The sequence below is a fragment of the Bos grunniens genome, chromosome 21, assembly GCF_055505025.1.
Source record: "Bos grunniens cultivar Pamir isolate PY7600 chromosome 21, Bosgru_T2T1.0, whole genome shotgun sequence".
NCBI lineage: Eukaryota > Metazoa > Chordata > Mammalia > Artiodactyla > Bovidae > Bos > Bos grunniens.
The window spans coordinates 10,493,661-10,508,468 of record NC_141185.1 but is presented as its reverse complement, the minus strand read 5'-3'; the positions used below and the strand labels follow the sequence as shown (position 1 = coordinate 10,508,468).

Sequence of the window (14,808 nt, the reverse complement as noted above, 5' to 3'; positions counted from 1 at the left end):
TATCTAGCCTTTCCCCAGCTGTTCTGCTCACTGGACAGGTCACTGTATTTCCCTCCACAAAAGACAAATATATTCCGGTGATAATAGGACAGCTCAGCAAGCTATGACCTGAAAAATGATCTAGAACAAGCAGAGAATCAGCCAAGAGACATCCACTTGGCATTTATTACATGGCTCGTAAAAATAGAAAATGATCTCTCAAGCTCTTGCTGTGTGCCAGGCAGGCCCTGTGCTACAGGTTTCAGAGATATGATCTGATCCAACCTCACTAGGTTCCAGGTAGGGGCTGTTTTCTAGATTTTCTCATCATTTTCTGGAGGAGGAAGTCGGACTTAGGAAGTCAGGGGATGTGACCCAGGCCACATGGCTGGTCCTTCTGGGAGGTGGGATGCAGGCCTAGGGATCATCTCCACAGTCATCTCGTGGGGTTGCCATGAGAAGTGAATGAGCAAGTGTCTGGGAAGAATGAAGACAAATGGCTGGCACAGCAGACACCCAGTAAGAAGGTTGTCACCCCCACCAGTACAGCCTTAGACTCTCCAAGTCCAGACTGAATATCACCACCCCTAAAGGGGCCTTCTGAAAAGAAACCTGTTACTAACCAAGCTCCAGCCAGACAGGGGCCAGCTTTGTGCTTGGTTTTGAAGGCAATGGCACCCCACTCCAGTACTCTTGCCTGGAAAATCTCATGGACAGAGGAGCCTGGTGGGCTGCAGTCCATGGGGTCACTGGGAGTCGGACACGACTGAGCAACTTCCCTTTCACTTTTCACTTTCATGCATTGGAGAAGGAAATGGCAACCCACTCCAGTGTTCTTGCCTGGAGAATCCCAGGGATGGGGGAGCCTGGTGGGCTGCCGTCTCTGGGGTCACACAGAGTTGGACATGACTGAAGTGACTTAGCAGCAGCACCTACTTAATTGATCCTTTTCCCCAGCCTAGTGCCCAACGGTGGGCAGACTGTGAGCTGGGAGGCCAGACCTGGCGGGCTCCACTCCTCACTAAGCAGCTGTACAGCCTTGGGCCGGTCCCCTAAATACCCTGTCTTTAAACTTGGGGAGAATCATGAATCCACCATCCTCAGTTAAAGAAGTGGTTCAATAAGTGGCTGGTATTTTTACAAGATCACAGAGGCTCAAAGAGGTTACAGTTGCATTCTTAGGATATTCAGGAGGCAAGATCCACAGCCAAGGTTCCCATGTCAAAGCACTTTGGCCGGTCAGCTCACCACCTCTGTGAGCATGTTTGTAATAAAACCTGGTGTGATGGTTAATTTTATGTGTCAACTTGACTGGGCCATGTACCCAGATACTTAGTCAAACATCATTCTGGATGTTTCTGTGAAGGCTTGTTTTTTGGGAATGAGATTAACATTTAAATCAATAGACTTTGAGTAAAACAGATTGCCCTCCATAAGGTGGGTGGGCCTCACCCAATCAGTTGAAGGGTGGGCCAGAACAGAAACTGACCTCCCCTGAGTAAGAAGGAATTCTGCCAACAGATGGCCTCTGGACTTGAGCTGAGACTCTTCTGCATGTCTCCAGCCTGATGGAGATTTTGGACTTGCCAGCCTCCATAAGCACATGAGCCAATTCTTTAAAATAAATCTGTGTATACACATGGGATCTCCAGGTGCTGCAAGAGGTAAAGAACCCAGGTGCCAATGCAGGAGACATAACAGACAGGTTTGATCCCTAGGTCAAGAAAAAATCCCTTGAAGAAAGGCATGACAACCCACTCCAGTATTCTTGCCTGAAGAATCCCATGGACAGAGGAGCTTGGTGGGCTACAGTCCATGGGGTCACAAAAAGCTGGACATGACTGAAGTGACAGCACAAGTATGTGCAACCTGTGGGTTCCGTTTCTCTAGAGGACCCTCACTGAAACCCACTGGGCTGAGCTGTGGCCCCTGCGAGTGTGGGTAAGAGGAGAAAGTCACTACCTGCAAATCAGACCTCCTGCCTGCAGCCATCTGCCACTGCTCCTACCATATCAGTTTCTCATTTTTTGCTCCCAGTGAATCATATGTCAAGCAGCTGGCTGGGATCAGAAGGAACAAGGCATTCTTTTCATGCTCAGACACAGCCCTGTGGAATACTGGCCTTCCAGTAGCCTGAAGCAGATAGAGGGAAGGAGGGCCTCCCGGTGACATTCTCCAGCCTTGAGGAAAAATAACACTCTGGTTGAATGAACTTAAGTTTGAATGTAATCAGATTCTCTCTATAGCAACAGTCTCACAACACAATCCTCTCGGCAGCTGCGAGCCATCTCCCGGTGAAACCCAGCTCACATGCAGGCCAGAGGAGAAGCCACCATCTGGGCCTGAGACAGCAGGACCGTGTGGGACGGAGGGTCAGAGCTGCTCCTTGGCTTCAGACCTGAATGAAGCGGAGGAAGCGAGCAGCTCCACTGTCTTTTGATTTCGGGGTTCACAGGTGTTCATATAAACATATGCTTCCCCAATTCCCAGATCTCCCAGATGGCCTGACCCACAGCAGAACTGAAAGGTCTTCATCCCAGCCTGTGATTCGTGATAAAGCCTATAGTACTTTGGGTTCATATGGTGCCTTTCAACTCAGCACACGGTCTGTACTCATGGTCCCATTGGACAATGACGTGGCCTCTTGACTCCCAGGCTCCCCTCCTGCAGCCCTAAGCCCAGCTGCCTGCCCACCAAGCTTCAGGCTCCCACCCCAAAATGTGAAGACACTCCTGGGAGGTGATTGCATCCTCTGACCCCTGCATCTAGCTGGGGTCATGTGAAGAGGTCTAGTCAATGGATGGGGTGGAAGTGTCCATGTCACTTTCTGGCTTGGTCTTCCACCCTGTCATGTACTCCTATCCCAGCTCTCCCATCCCATCTACTGGCTGGAGGGCTGTATGACTTGGCATGAGTGAGAAATTAACTTCTGCTCCATGAAACCGCTATGATGCACGGGCTTATCTGCTAGAGCAGCTCACATTTCCCCAACACAGGTTCCTATTTTATGAAGAAGAAAACAAAACCTAAGGAGGATGATGACCTGGGCAGGGTCAAACAGCCAGCCGGGAGGGCCAAGCCCAGGACTCAGGCCGTCAGTGGGGACCCTCCCTCAACAAAGTACCACATCTCTTTGCCAAACCACAGTGCGGTCAAATGCTATCTTTATTGACCATCTCCCTATCATTGACACCTAACTCAGTGTTTCCCTGGTAAGTCAATGAAAAATTATTAATTCCCCCTTATACTTGCTAGATCATCACTTTTTTTCTTTAAGACACAATTTACATTCTATATTCCTATTAAAAGTACAGGTCTGCGGGTTTTAGCATATGCAGAGTTGTGTAAATGTCGCCACAATTTAATTTCAGAATACTTGCTTCAGAGGAAATCCCATACTCATTAGAAATCATTCTATACTCCCCATACCTCCCTTCCCTGGTTAAGTGGTAAAGAATCCGCCTGTCAATACAGGAGATGTAAGTTTGACCCCTGGGTCAGGAAGATCCTCTGGAGAAGGAAATGGCAACCCACTCCAGTATTCTTGCCTGGGAAATCCTACAGACAGAGGAGGCTAGCATACTACATTCCATGGGGTTGCAAAAGAGTCAGACAAAACTTAGCAACTAAACAACAGCTGCTGCTGCTGCTGCTAAGTCGCTTCAGTCGTGTCCGACTCTGTGCGACCCCAGAGACGGCAGCCAACCAGGCTCCCCTGTCCCTGGGATTCTCCAGGCAAGAACACTGGAGTGGGTTGCCATTTCCTTCTCCAATGCATGAAAGTTAAGAGTGAAAATGAAGTTGCTCAGTCGTGTCCAACTCTTAGCAAAACAACAGCTAATACTACTAAACTCTCCACCTTCCTCTCCAGCCTCAGGCAAACTTTAATCTACTTTCTACCTCCCTTAACTTGAGACATTTCACATAAATGGAGTCTTAGATTATGTGGCCTTTTGTGACTTGCTTCTTTTGCTTATTATAATGTTTTTGAGGTTCATTCATGTTACAGCATGAACCAGGGCCTCATTCCTTTTTATTGCTGAATAATATTCCATAGTACAGATATACGGCATTTCATTTATCCATTCCATGTTGATGGACAGTTGGGTTGTTTCCAGTTTTTGAATAATTCTGCAATGCTGCTATGAACATCCATGTACAAGTTTCTGTGTGGATAGATGTTTTCATTTATCTTGGAAATACAGCTATGAGTGGAATTGCTGGATTATATGGTAACTGATATTTTGAGGGATTGCCAGAATGCTTTATAAAGCAGCTGCACCATCCCCTACATTCGCACAACAGCATATAAAAGTTCTAGTTTCTCCACGTTCTTGTCAACACTTGTTATTGTCTGTCTTACTGGTTTAAGCCATCTAGTGCTTGTGAAGCACTTTCTATTTCATTTCCCTAAGGACTAATGATGTCTACTCCAATTCTTTGCTCATTTTTATTTGGGTTGTTTGTCATTTTACTATTGAGACACAAGGGGACATTTTGAGGCAAGTCCCTTATCAGATATGTTGTTGCTGTTGTTTAGTTGCTAAAATGTGTCTGACTCTTTTGAGACCCTGTGGACTGTAGCCCACCAGGCTACTCTGTCTATGGGATTTCCCAGGCAAGAATACTGGAGTGGGTTGCTATCTCCTCCTCCAGGGGATCTTCCTGACACAGGGTTTGAACCCACATCTCCTGCATTGGCAGGCAAATTCTTTACCGCTGAGCCTTGGCTCATTACTAAATAAACAAGAATCCACGAACTACAAGAGCATTCAAGAAAGGCTCCGAAAGGCTCAGTGGTGTTTGGGATGGATCAGTAACAATCACATACTCGGTGCATCTGTACACTCACGGCTGCATCCAGGGAATTTAATAATTTTGACTATCAGCCTGGGACAGGATGGATAACTGTGAGTGGACATTTGACCTGCGGTTCTACAAACACCGCCTCTGTTCTCACCTACCTGGTCTCCACTCTGACTACACACCTTAGGTCAACAATAATACCAACAGCTACAAAGCTCTGTTTGCCAGAGCCAGCCTGACAATCAGTGACTGCGTAGCCCTTTCAAAGGCTTTCTATGGAGCCATCTTCCATCCAGTCCAGCTTGCACTCAGACTCTCACTCTGAACCCCGCTCAGCTGACCAATCTTGAACCTTTCCCCTACTTTGGCTGATAAATAAAAAACAAATTCTTTGCCCATATGGTTTGAGAGTTGTTTTACTTCTTTTTCTTTCTGTGTGTGTTTGTGGCAGAGAAAGACAAGGAAGAGTTTTGCCCTGTTATCTTCATAGGTTCATGACCTGGGCTCTGGCTTAGCGATCAGTTTCACTCCATCCATGACTGCAGTCTTTCTATTTCCCAGTTATTATCATTTCTCATCCCTGCATTTGCAGTGTAGTCCCCGCCCTCTGCTTTTGGCTCGAGCTTGCTTCCTCCTGGAAATGCTTAGCTCTCAGAGCTCTGCACAGCCCCAGTCCCCTCTCCCTCCTCTGGTCTTTTTCTCCCCATTGCTCTGCTTGGAAACGTCTGTTTTCTTTCTCTCCTCCCTGCCCGCCCATCAGACCCACACTGCACTAACCACACCTTTTAAGCTTCCCAAGGCTACGTGGCATCTGGGACACTGAAATCAGCCGATATTTTAATTGCCACCCCTGCCCATGCTTGGCAGGCATGGACCATGATTAGCTGTCATCATGCCATCACATGGTCAGCAAACATACCCCCTGGGGAGCTGCCTGCATCTCTGTTCAGCAGCGGCTGCCACATGCCATTTCCTGTTGGTTCCTAGACACCAGGGCACATGGCCCTGATCACTGGTTAGGAGGGAAGCGTGTCCTGAGCCCCAGGGAGCTGGTCCCAGCACGCTGCCTCGGAAGGACGCCTCCAAACCTGTGACTACTGGTGGGGGAGCCCCTGACTGGGTGTGTCTCACAATATTTTTATAAGACCATCACTTTTTCATTCAACAAACAATTACTGACCCCTCCTATGGGCCAGACAGTGCTCCAGGCCCTGGGGAAACAGCATAGGTGGGTATCTTGCAAATGATGCCAACAAAAGCCCCAGATGCGTGACACCTGCACGTCTGATATGGAGAGGTTAACAACCAAGGGAATAAATACACAAAATGTCTAGTCTGGTAGCAGGGTATAAGGGCCAAAGAGAAAAATAAAACACGAAAGGGGAAGGGAGAAGGAGTCTGTGAGTGAAATAGATGAAAAGTGGTAGTATTTTAATTCTCCCAATTAAAATTTCAATCAGTAGTCCTCACTCTGGCACAGTTCTGACCCCAGGGGACATTTGGCAATTCCTAGTTTTTGATCATCACAACTCGGAGGAGGGTGCCACAGGCATCTGGCAGGCAGAGACCAGGGAGGCTGTTAAACCTCCTCTGATGCACAGTACGGCCCCTCATGGCGTAGAGTGATCCGTTCCAAGATATCCCTAGTGCTGAGTTCCAGAAACCCTGGCTAGGGAAGGCTTATCGAAAAGGTGACATCTCAGTTCAGACCTGAGGCAACAGAGGGTAGCAAATGTATATGATCACACACACACCCACATGCATACACACACATTGGTGCACATGGATTCTGACACAGGTTGGGCATGTAGTATCTTTTCGGTGAGATTCATCACTGTTATCCCTGTATCAAGGTCAGTACCACGGACTCCTGGGGGATGTTGAGGACACAGGGAAGTAAAGGCAGGACAAGAAGGCGCTTGTTGAGGAGGTGGAGGGACAGATGGAAGCAGAAGGAAGCGGTGCAGCCAATGCCAGGGAGCTCGCGCCGGGGGCCGGGCTGTGGCTGGAGGGGCAGGGAAGGTGGTCAGCGGGGCTGGAGTGGACTGACCCCTCTAAACCCTTCCAGAATGTCCAAACCTCACAGAGACCCAGATGCAGAGAACAAACTTACAGATAACAAGGCAGGGAAGGGAGGGGTGGGATGAACTGGGAGGTTGGAACGGACAGATAAACTCTCCTACGTAGAAAACAGGTAACTAATGAGAACGTACTCTACAGCACAGGGAACTCTCAATGCTCTGTAGTGACCTAAATGGGAAGGAAATCCAGAGGGGATATTGGAACATGCATAGCTGATTCACTTTGCTGTACAGCAGAAACCAACACAACGGTGTAAAGCATCTATACTCCAATAAAAATAACAATAATAATAATAATGAAAAGGATTCTCACATCTCTGCCTTAAAGCATCTCTAATTAGAAGAGACCTGGAAGACAGAGCAACCAGGTGCAATGGGAGCCCCTGTTTGGATCCCAACTTGAACAACAATGGCAGAAAGCAAAACCAAAGCCGTGCACGGAGACAATCAGGGAAATCTCAGCGCTCGTGGTATCGACAATATTAAACGGATTTTGTTTGACTTGTCAGGTGTGATGATGTTGCCATTTCTATGGTTTAAAAATGTTTCTTTTGGAGTTCTCGACTAAAACATCTGTGGATAAAATGATCTGAGGTCTGGGATTTGCTTTAAAACCATCAGGGCCGGTGGGGGAGGCGGGCTCGGGGCCCAGGGTGACACACGGGAGGTCGCAGCTGGATTAGTGCTGAAGCTGCAAAGGGTGAAGGGTGCACCATCCTAGTCTTTCTACTTTGGTGAATGCTTGAAATACTCTATAATCGCATTTTCTAAAATTAATAGGAATTAAAATATATGGTGGGCTTCCCAGGTGGTGCCAGTGGTAAAGAAACTGCCTGCCAATTCAGGAGACGTAAGAGACTTCAGGGAAAAGGTTTGGGGAATCAATTTCGTCATCCCCTCCCGATAGGCAGACGTGGGTGCGGGAGCCCATCCCAGGGTCCTGAACTGGTACTTCCTGGTGCCGTGAGCACAGGGAGAGAAGGAGGAAGGGTCTCATCATGTGCCCCTGCTGCCAGGACCCCCTTCACTAATTTCCTGGTTGAGTGAGGCCTTAATAAGAGGCTGGCATTTTGGATAGACCATCTCAAGGTGCTCTCAGAATAAAATGGAGCTTGTATGTGCCAAGAAGCCTTTGCCAAGGACCCACTCCCAGTCCCAAGCCACCAAGAGCATCTTATAGATGGGGACCTGGTCCAGGCCAAAGATGAAGAATCAAGCTTAGATGTCAGACTTCTGATTAACTGACATGCTGGAGATGCAAACAAGTAAGGACCTGAAGTCTTAGATGCGAGTTCATGTTCCACCTGCAACCTTACTGAATCATTTCAAAGAACAGCATTTAGAGAGGTCATCAGGACAAAACTATCCCAAGTCACACAAGTCCTAGATAACCAAAGCTTATCTTCTGACGATCCGAACTCCTCTTGATGGAAATTTTGGTGAGCTCAATAACTTTCCTTCTGGTGTTTCAAATAGAAAGTAGCAGTCACTTTGGTTCAGGAGTTCAGGGCAGTGCTTAGAGATTAGTTGGGCTAGTCAAGAGCAGAAGAGAAACAGGAAATGAAAACATGAAATAAGAAGATGAGTGCAAAGCACAGAGAATCAGGCTGGGGTCAGGGACTCCCTCAAATCCAGATTAATCAATCAATGAGGAATCTTTCATTCATTCAACAAGCCATGAATATTAACTCTGTGCCTGGCACTGTGTTAGACACAAGAACTCACAGGATGAAAACTCAGCATCCCCGCCCTCCAGGAGCTCATGGTCTAAAAGCAAGGAAGTCCAAGCTACCATCTCCGGCTGCAGTAGGCTCCTCATTCCCTCGACTGGGGGAAAATAAAGGAAGGTTCCCAGAGGAGGTGATGTCTGGAGAAGCTAAGCTTTAAAGGCTACATAGGTGCTCTCCCAGGCAGTACTCTGGGTCAGTCTGAAACTACCAGCATCAGGAGACCTCTGGATGTAGGAATCTCTTGGCCTTGCAAAGGCAAAGCAGTCTCTCTGCTCAGAGATGCTTCATTAGGCCCCGGGGAAATCAGTGGCATGTATCTCATGCTCACACACAAGTAAACTACTACACAGGACCAGAATTAAGTCTAAACTGGGAAATGCTTCTGAGACTTTTTGGAATCTGCTATGACAGCATATGTTGGCTTGAAATTAAGACGGCCCTATTCAAAGCCATTCTTAGCTGAAATCTTCCTATCTGGACACTTGGAAGCAGGTTTTAGAAATTTTGACTTTCAACTCTTGACAATGGTTTGTGACAACACAGTGTTTTCTTGCACGGAGATGGGCTACTCCAACACTCGGAGATGGAAGGAGAGAGGGGAGCGGGTGTGTGTGTGTTTCTCCATCCCTTGATCCACCAGGGAACTCTCCACTTTTGTCTGTGATGGGCCACACCCTCTGGACGTGGTTGTGTGTCTCTGGTCAAGGGTAGTAATTTTCCTCAGAGCGGCAGCTGCATGAGGAGGTGAGAATGTGAATTGGGTTCTGAAGGATGAACAGGAGTTCACCAGCCACAGTAGCCAGAGAAGAGAATGACCAGGGACCAGTGTGTACAAAACACCTGAGCAGTTTGGTTTTGCAGGAGCAGAGGATGGGCAGAAGGCAAGCGCCAGATGTTGGATGGTCTTTGTTGCACCAAGATCTGGACTTCAACACAACTATGGCAGATGGCCAACTCAGAGTTAAGAGCATCACTCTGGCGGCCTATGGAGAGGAGGCTGGGATGGGAAGCAAGAACAAGTCAAGAAGTCATTTAGGAAGCTGTCTCGGTCCAGGCCCAAGTGATGGGAGCTTGGACAAGAGCAGAAACTGGTCACATTTTAAGCGGCTTCTCAGGCCACGTCCCCCAGGGCTATTGCACTTTGCTTCCATGACCTTTCAGGAATCCCAGTCCCTGCCTTAGCTGGTCCTTGCACCTCCCCTCTGACACTCCTCTCCTGCAAATCTGCAGAAGCAGTGAGAAGTGATTCTGATGAGCTGACTGTGCAAACCAGCACAATCCTGTGGATCTGAGCATCACGTCTGTGTCTACATGAATAAATAAAAACCTGTCCGCCTACGTCGGTCCTCTGCCCACAAACCCTGCATCTGATAGCAGCGTCTCTCCTAGCTCAGCTCTGTGGTCAGTCTCCACCGAAGCCCAGTGCCTCACACAGACCAGAGGGCCAGGTTGCGGGGCCTGCCTCAACCTGCCCAGCCTTCTAAGCACAGGTCTGGGGCCCCGGGAATCTCAGGGGAGCCGGGTGAATCAGCCCGCAGTAACTGGATCCATAATTTCCAATGATTCCAAGAATGAGAGGAGAGTCTGTGAGTTTCCCTTCCTGTAGTGCCAGGGTTGCCAACCCTGTGGGGCCCCGTGCCCAGGGTCTCTGATATAGCAGCCTGGGGTGGGGCCTGATAACCAGCATTTCTAGTCCATCCCCAGGTGATGATGAAGCTGGCACCCAGAAATCACACTTTAAGAACCTCTGCTCCAAGAGCTTAGCAGGTAAGATTTCCATGAACCAAACCTTCAGTAAGACTCGGGCGCTGGAGAAGTTCTGGGATTCTGGGTCTTTGGTGGGATCCCATAGCTCACCACTCATGACCAAAACCACCCAATATCTTTTATCTCTACATCCTCCTGTGTTTTGAGGGGACAGAAGGATTCCTGGCCAGCTCTCTGCAGTTTCCCTTCTCAATCAACCCCAAAACAATTAGTGAACATCAAGATTCTGTGTGCATGCTTAAATGCCACTTACCAGTTTACAAAAGCATTTCCTGACCATTAGCTGGTAGGTTCTTTCAGTGTGTCTCTGACTCAAGTCAGGTTTGATGCCAACTTTGCAGCTGAGGAAACAGCCTCAGGAAGGTAGTGACTAGCCTAAGATCTCACAGCTGAAGAACAGAGGGGCCTGGGAGAGGTCTCTGGCCTCAGCCTCTAAACCCTGTAGGAGTTCAACATCACCATAGCAGCATCCCCCCAGAAGTCCTGTATACAAAGGCCTCACTCACACCAGATCCCCCACTTGGAGAGGACTAACCTGGGCAGCTACAGCCCAGAGTGGCCACAGGTATGACCTGGCCAGTCCCAGCAGCAAGGAAGCCCATGGAGGGCCCTGAATGAAGGCTGGGGATCAGAGGAGGCGTCTCGAAAGAGGTAAGATGAAGGGAAGTGAGGTCGAATGAGATGGCAGGGCTGCAAAGAACACTGCTCCAGGCAGAGGGAATAGGAGATGCAGAGGATGAGAGACAAGAGAGAGCGACTGAAACTCGAGCAGCCAGAGCACCGGTTCTCCTAGGCGACTAAGGGCGAGTCGAAGAGACAGGTGGATTCTGCGCTTGGGGGTCTCACGAGGAACACAGTGGAGTCTGGGCTCATCTTATCCATCGAGGGCAGGAGTGTGAGTGAGGACTCTTTCGAAAGCTGTTTGGACATGTCTACAAAAATGAAACACGTCAAACCTTTCAATTTAGCAAGTCCACCTCTGAGTATAACCCAGAACAGGTGCTGAAGTCCACCAAAAGGCATGCCCAAGAAATGTTCTTAATCACAGTATTCGTAGAGCCCCACACCAGAAACAACCTAACTGTCCATCCACAAGGAAAAAGGAAAACAATGCTGCTTTAACACAAAGAGATATTATACAGACGTGAAAAAGAACGAATGACTGCTCCCTTCGACCTGAATGAGCCTCACAGACACAGATCAAGCAGAAGCCACAACACATGTACACAAAGAATGCAGGCTGCACGATTCCATTTATATAAAGTTCAAGAACAAGGACTGCTCGTCATGGTGAAAGGAATCAGAACAGAGGTTACTGCTGGAGGCCGGTGTTTATAGGGAAGGGGCACAGCGGGGAAGCTCCTGAGGTTCTACAAGTTCCCTTCCTGTGATTCTGGGGAGTAGCTGCATAGATGGTGCACTTGTTAAAATTCACCGATTTGTAAGCTAAAAGTTGGGCTTTCCAAGTGGCAAGGTGGTAAAGAATCCACCTGCCCATGCAGAAGACACAAGAGACACAGGTTCAATCCCTGGGTCGGGAAGATCCCCCGGAGAAGGAAATGGCAACCCACTCCAGTATTCTTGCTTGGGAAATTCCACAAACAGAGGAGTCTGGTGGGCTACAGTCCATGGAGCTGCAAAAGAGTCAGACACAACTGAGCAACTGAGAACACACACACGCTGAAGATTTGGGCAATCTGTACATCATACTGTACACATATCACACTCGATAAAAGAGACCTACTGAGTGATATTCTTACTGTATCTATATTACACCTTGACTTTTTCCCCTACCAGTAGGAGAAATTATAGAGAGAATGGCACAGAGTTAAAGTCAGAGGGATGGATTTCTGCAGCAGTCAGACCCGCGTATGGTTATTTAGAATCCTGACATGCAACCCTTGGGGCTTCCCAGGTGGCTCAGTGGTAAAGAACCCGCCTGTCAAGCAGGAGACATGGGTTCAATCCATGGGTTGGGAAGATCCTCTGGAGAAGGAAATGGCAACCCACTCCAGAATTCTTGCCTGGGAAATTCTATAGACAGAGGAGCCGGGTGGGTTCCAGTCCATGGGGTAGCAAACAGTCGGATATGACTTAGCAACTAAACCACACCACAGCTAGTGTGCAGTGCTGCGTTATTTTCCAGTGTGAAGCAGAGTGATTCAGTTATGCACACATATATACATATATCTACATATACATATATATTTATATTCTTTTTCAGATTCTTTTCCATTAGAGGTTATTACAAGATATTGAGTAGATTTCCCTGTGCTATATAGTAGGTCCTTGCTGTTGACCTATTTTATATATAGCAGTGTTAAATACTAATTCCTAACTCTTACTTTATCTCTTCCCCTATCCCATCTCCACTAAATTAAGGATCTGGATGTGGAGAGATCCTGGATTTTCTGGATAGGCCCAGTGGAATCACAAAGGTCCTTATGAGAGAGGGGCAGAGAAGGATTTGACCCAGAAGACAGAAGGGAAAGCCATTAACAGAGGCAGAATCGGCAACAGAAGACGAGACCCTGCTGACTGTGAGGCTGGAGGAAGGGGCCACGAGCCAAGGGAACCCAGGTGGTCTCCAGAAGCAAGAAAAGGCAAAGAGACAGATTTTCTCCTGGAGTCTCTGGAAGGAATACCGTTCTGGTCCCTGGAAGTGAGACCACATCACCTCCAGAACCATCAGATAATAAAGCTATGTTCTCTGCTATTATATATCAATGCGTACATGTAGAATCTGGAAAAATGTTACAGATGATCTTATTTGATAAAGAGACAGAGAGAACAAACATATGGACACCACAAGGGGAAGCGGGGCAGGGGTTGGGATGAACTGGGAGACTGGGATTGGCACATATACATGACTGAGTATAAAACAGATAACGAATGAGAACCTACTGAACACTGAGCACAGGAAACCCTACCCAAGGCCCAGCTGAGCTTCTGTGCTGTGCTCAGTTGCGTCCAGCTCTTTGCAACCCCACGGGCTATAGCCCACCAAGCTCCTCTATGTGATTTTCCAGGCAAGAGTACCGCAGCGGGTTGCCATGTCCTACTCCAGGGGATCTTCCCGACCCAGGGACTGAACGCGCGTCTCCTGCGGCTCCTGCATTGGCAGATTCTTCACCACTGTGCCACCTGAGAAGCCCAGACACAGCACTCTACAGTGACCCAAATGGAAAGGAAATCCAAAAAGAGAGGGGATATATGTAAACGTAGAGCTGGTCCACGTTGCTGTACAGCAGAAACGAACAGAACACTGCAGAGCAACTAGACTAAAATAAAAATTAATGAAAAAATAAAGCTGTGTTCTTTGAAACCAGGAAGTGTGGCAATTTGAGATAGTGTCCACAGGAAACGCACAAGCCTCCTTATGATGCTGTGAGGAGCTGAATGTCAGATCAGCTTTGCTGTTCTCTGAATTTCTCAACCCCAGTTGTGGGAGGTCCCTGGAGGCCCAGAGGTGAAGACTTGGCCTTCCAATATGGGGAACGTGGGTTCAATCCCTGACTGAATACCTTGCAGAGAAAAAACCCAAAACATAAAACAGAAACATTGTGGTAACAGATTCAATAAAGACTTTAAAAATGATCCACATTAAAACAAACAAAAAAACCATTTAAAACAAAAACCCACACCAGTTGTATGAAGGGAGTATGCAGAGGATGTTGAAAGAGCAGAGCTTGAAGGTAGACCTTGTAAGATCCTGATTCTGTCCTTTCTCAGCTGGGTGAGCTGGGAAAAGCTAACCTCTCTGAGTCTCACCTATAAAATGGGTGTTGTGTTATTCTCTATCTGCTTCGTTTTGTCTGCATTGCTCAGATTCCAAGAGTTCGTTGGCAGTTGGGGGTGAGGGTGGGGTGGGGTGGGTGGTGGCGCTCAGTACAGGGCCAATAAGCCTTAGCAGTCCAGGAATAATGATGCACAAAAGCCAGGATATAAGAGGGCGTGCGTGCATCTCACGTGGTTGCAGACAGGTCACAGGAAAGCATGGCTGGAAAGGGCCCTGTTCTCTGAAATGGTCATTGTGTTAGTTTCATTATTATTAATAGCCTCCGAGCTATCTGCTAGGCTCCGGCCTCACCAAGCTGTTGTGTCGAATTCTTCGTTTCCAAAAGAACAGGAACAACTGAAAAAGAAACCACCTTGGAACGGGTTTTAGCTGGTGGAGCGGAACCAGGGATGTTTCTGTGTCCCTGGTTACTGATGACAACATCCACGCACCGAGCGGCAGGCGTGGCGCCTCCAGACTGCCTGGGACTTGGCTCACCCTCCAGGAAACCACCTGTTGGGACCGCCACGTTCAATGGGAGCCCAGCTGCCTAGCAATGCTCTGTAAACAGATGCCTCCTCCTGCCCACACCAATCTGCATCCTCCTGTTCCCACAGCTCCTGCCCTGCTGGGAGCTAATACCTATGGCTGCAGAGTGCCGATGCCA

The 14,808-nt window shown here is 48.2% G+C and overlaps 1 protein-coding gene across 3 annotated transcripts in view; it reads right to left on the bottom strand.

Moving 5' to 3' along the window:
• CLMN (calmin) overlaps nt 1–14,808 on the bottom strand; it is a 122,191-nt gene that overhangs the window by 76,014 nt on the left and 31,369 nt on the right. The gene's annotated exons all lie outside the window — the stretch shown is intronic.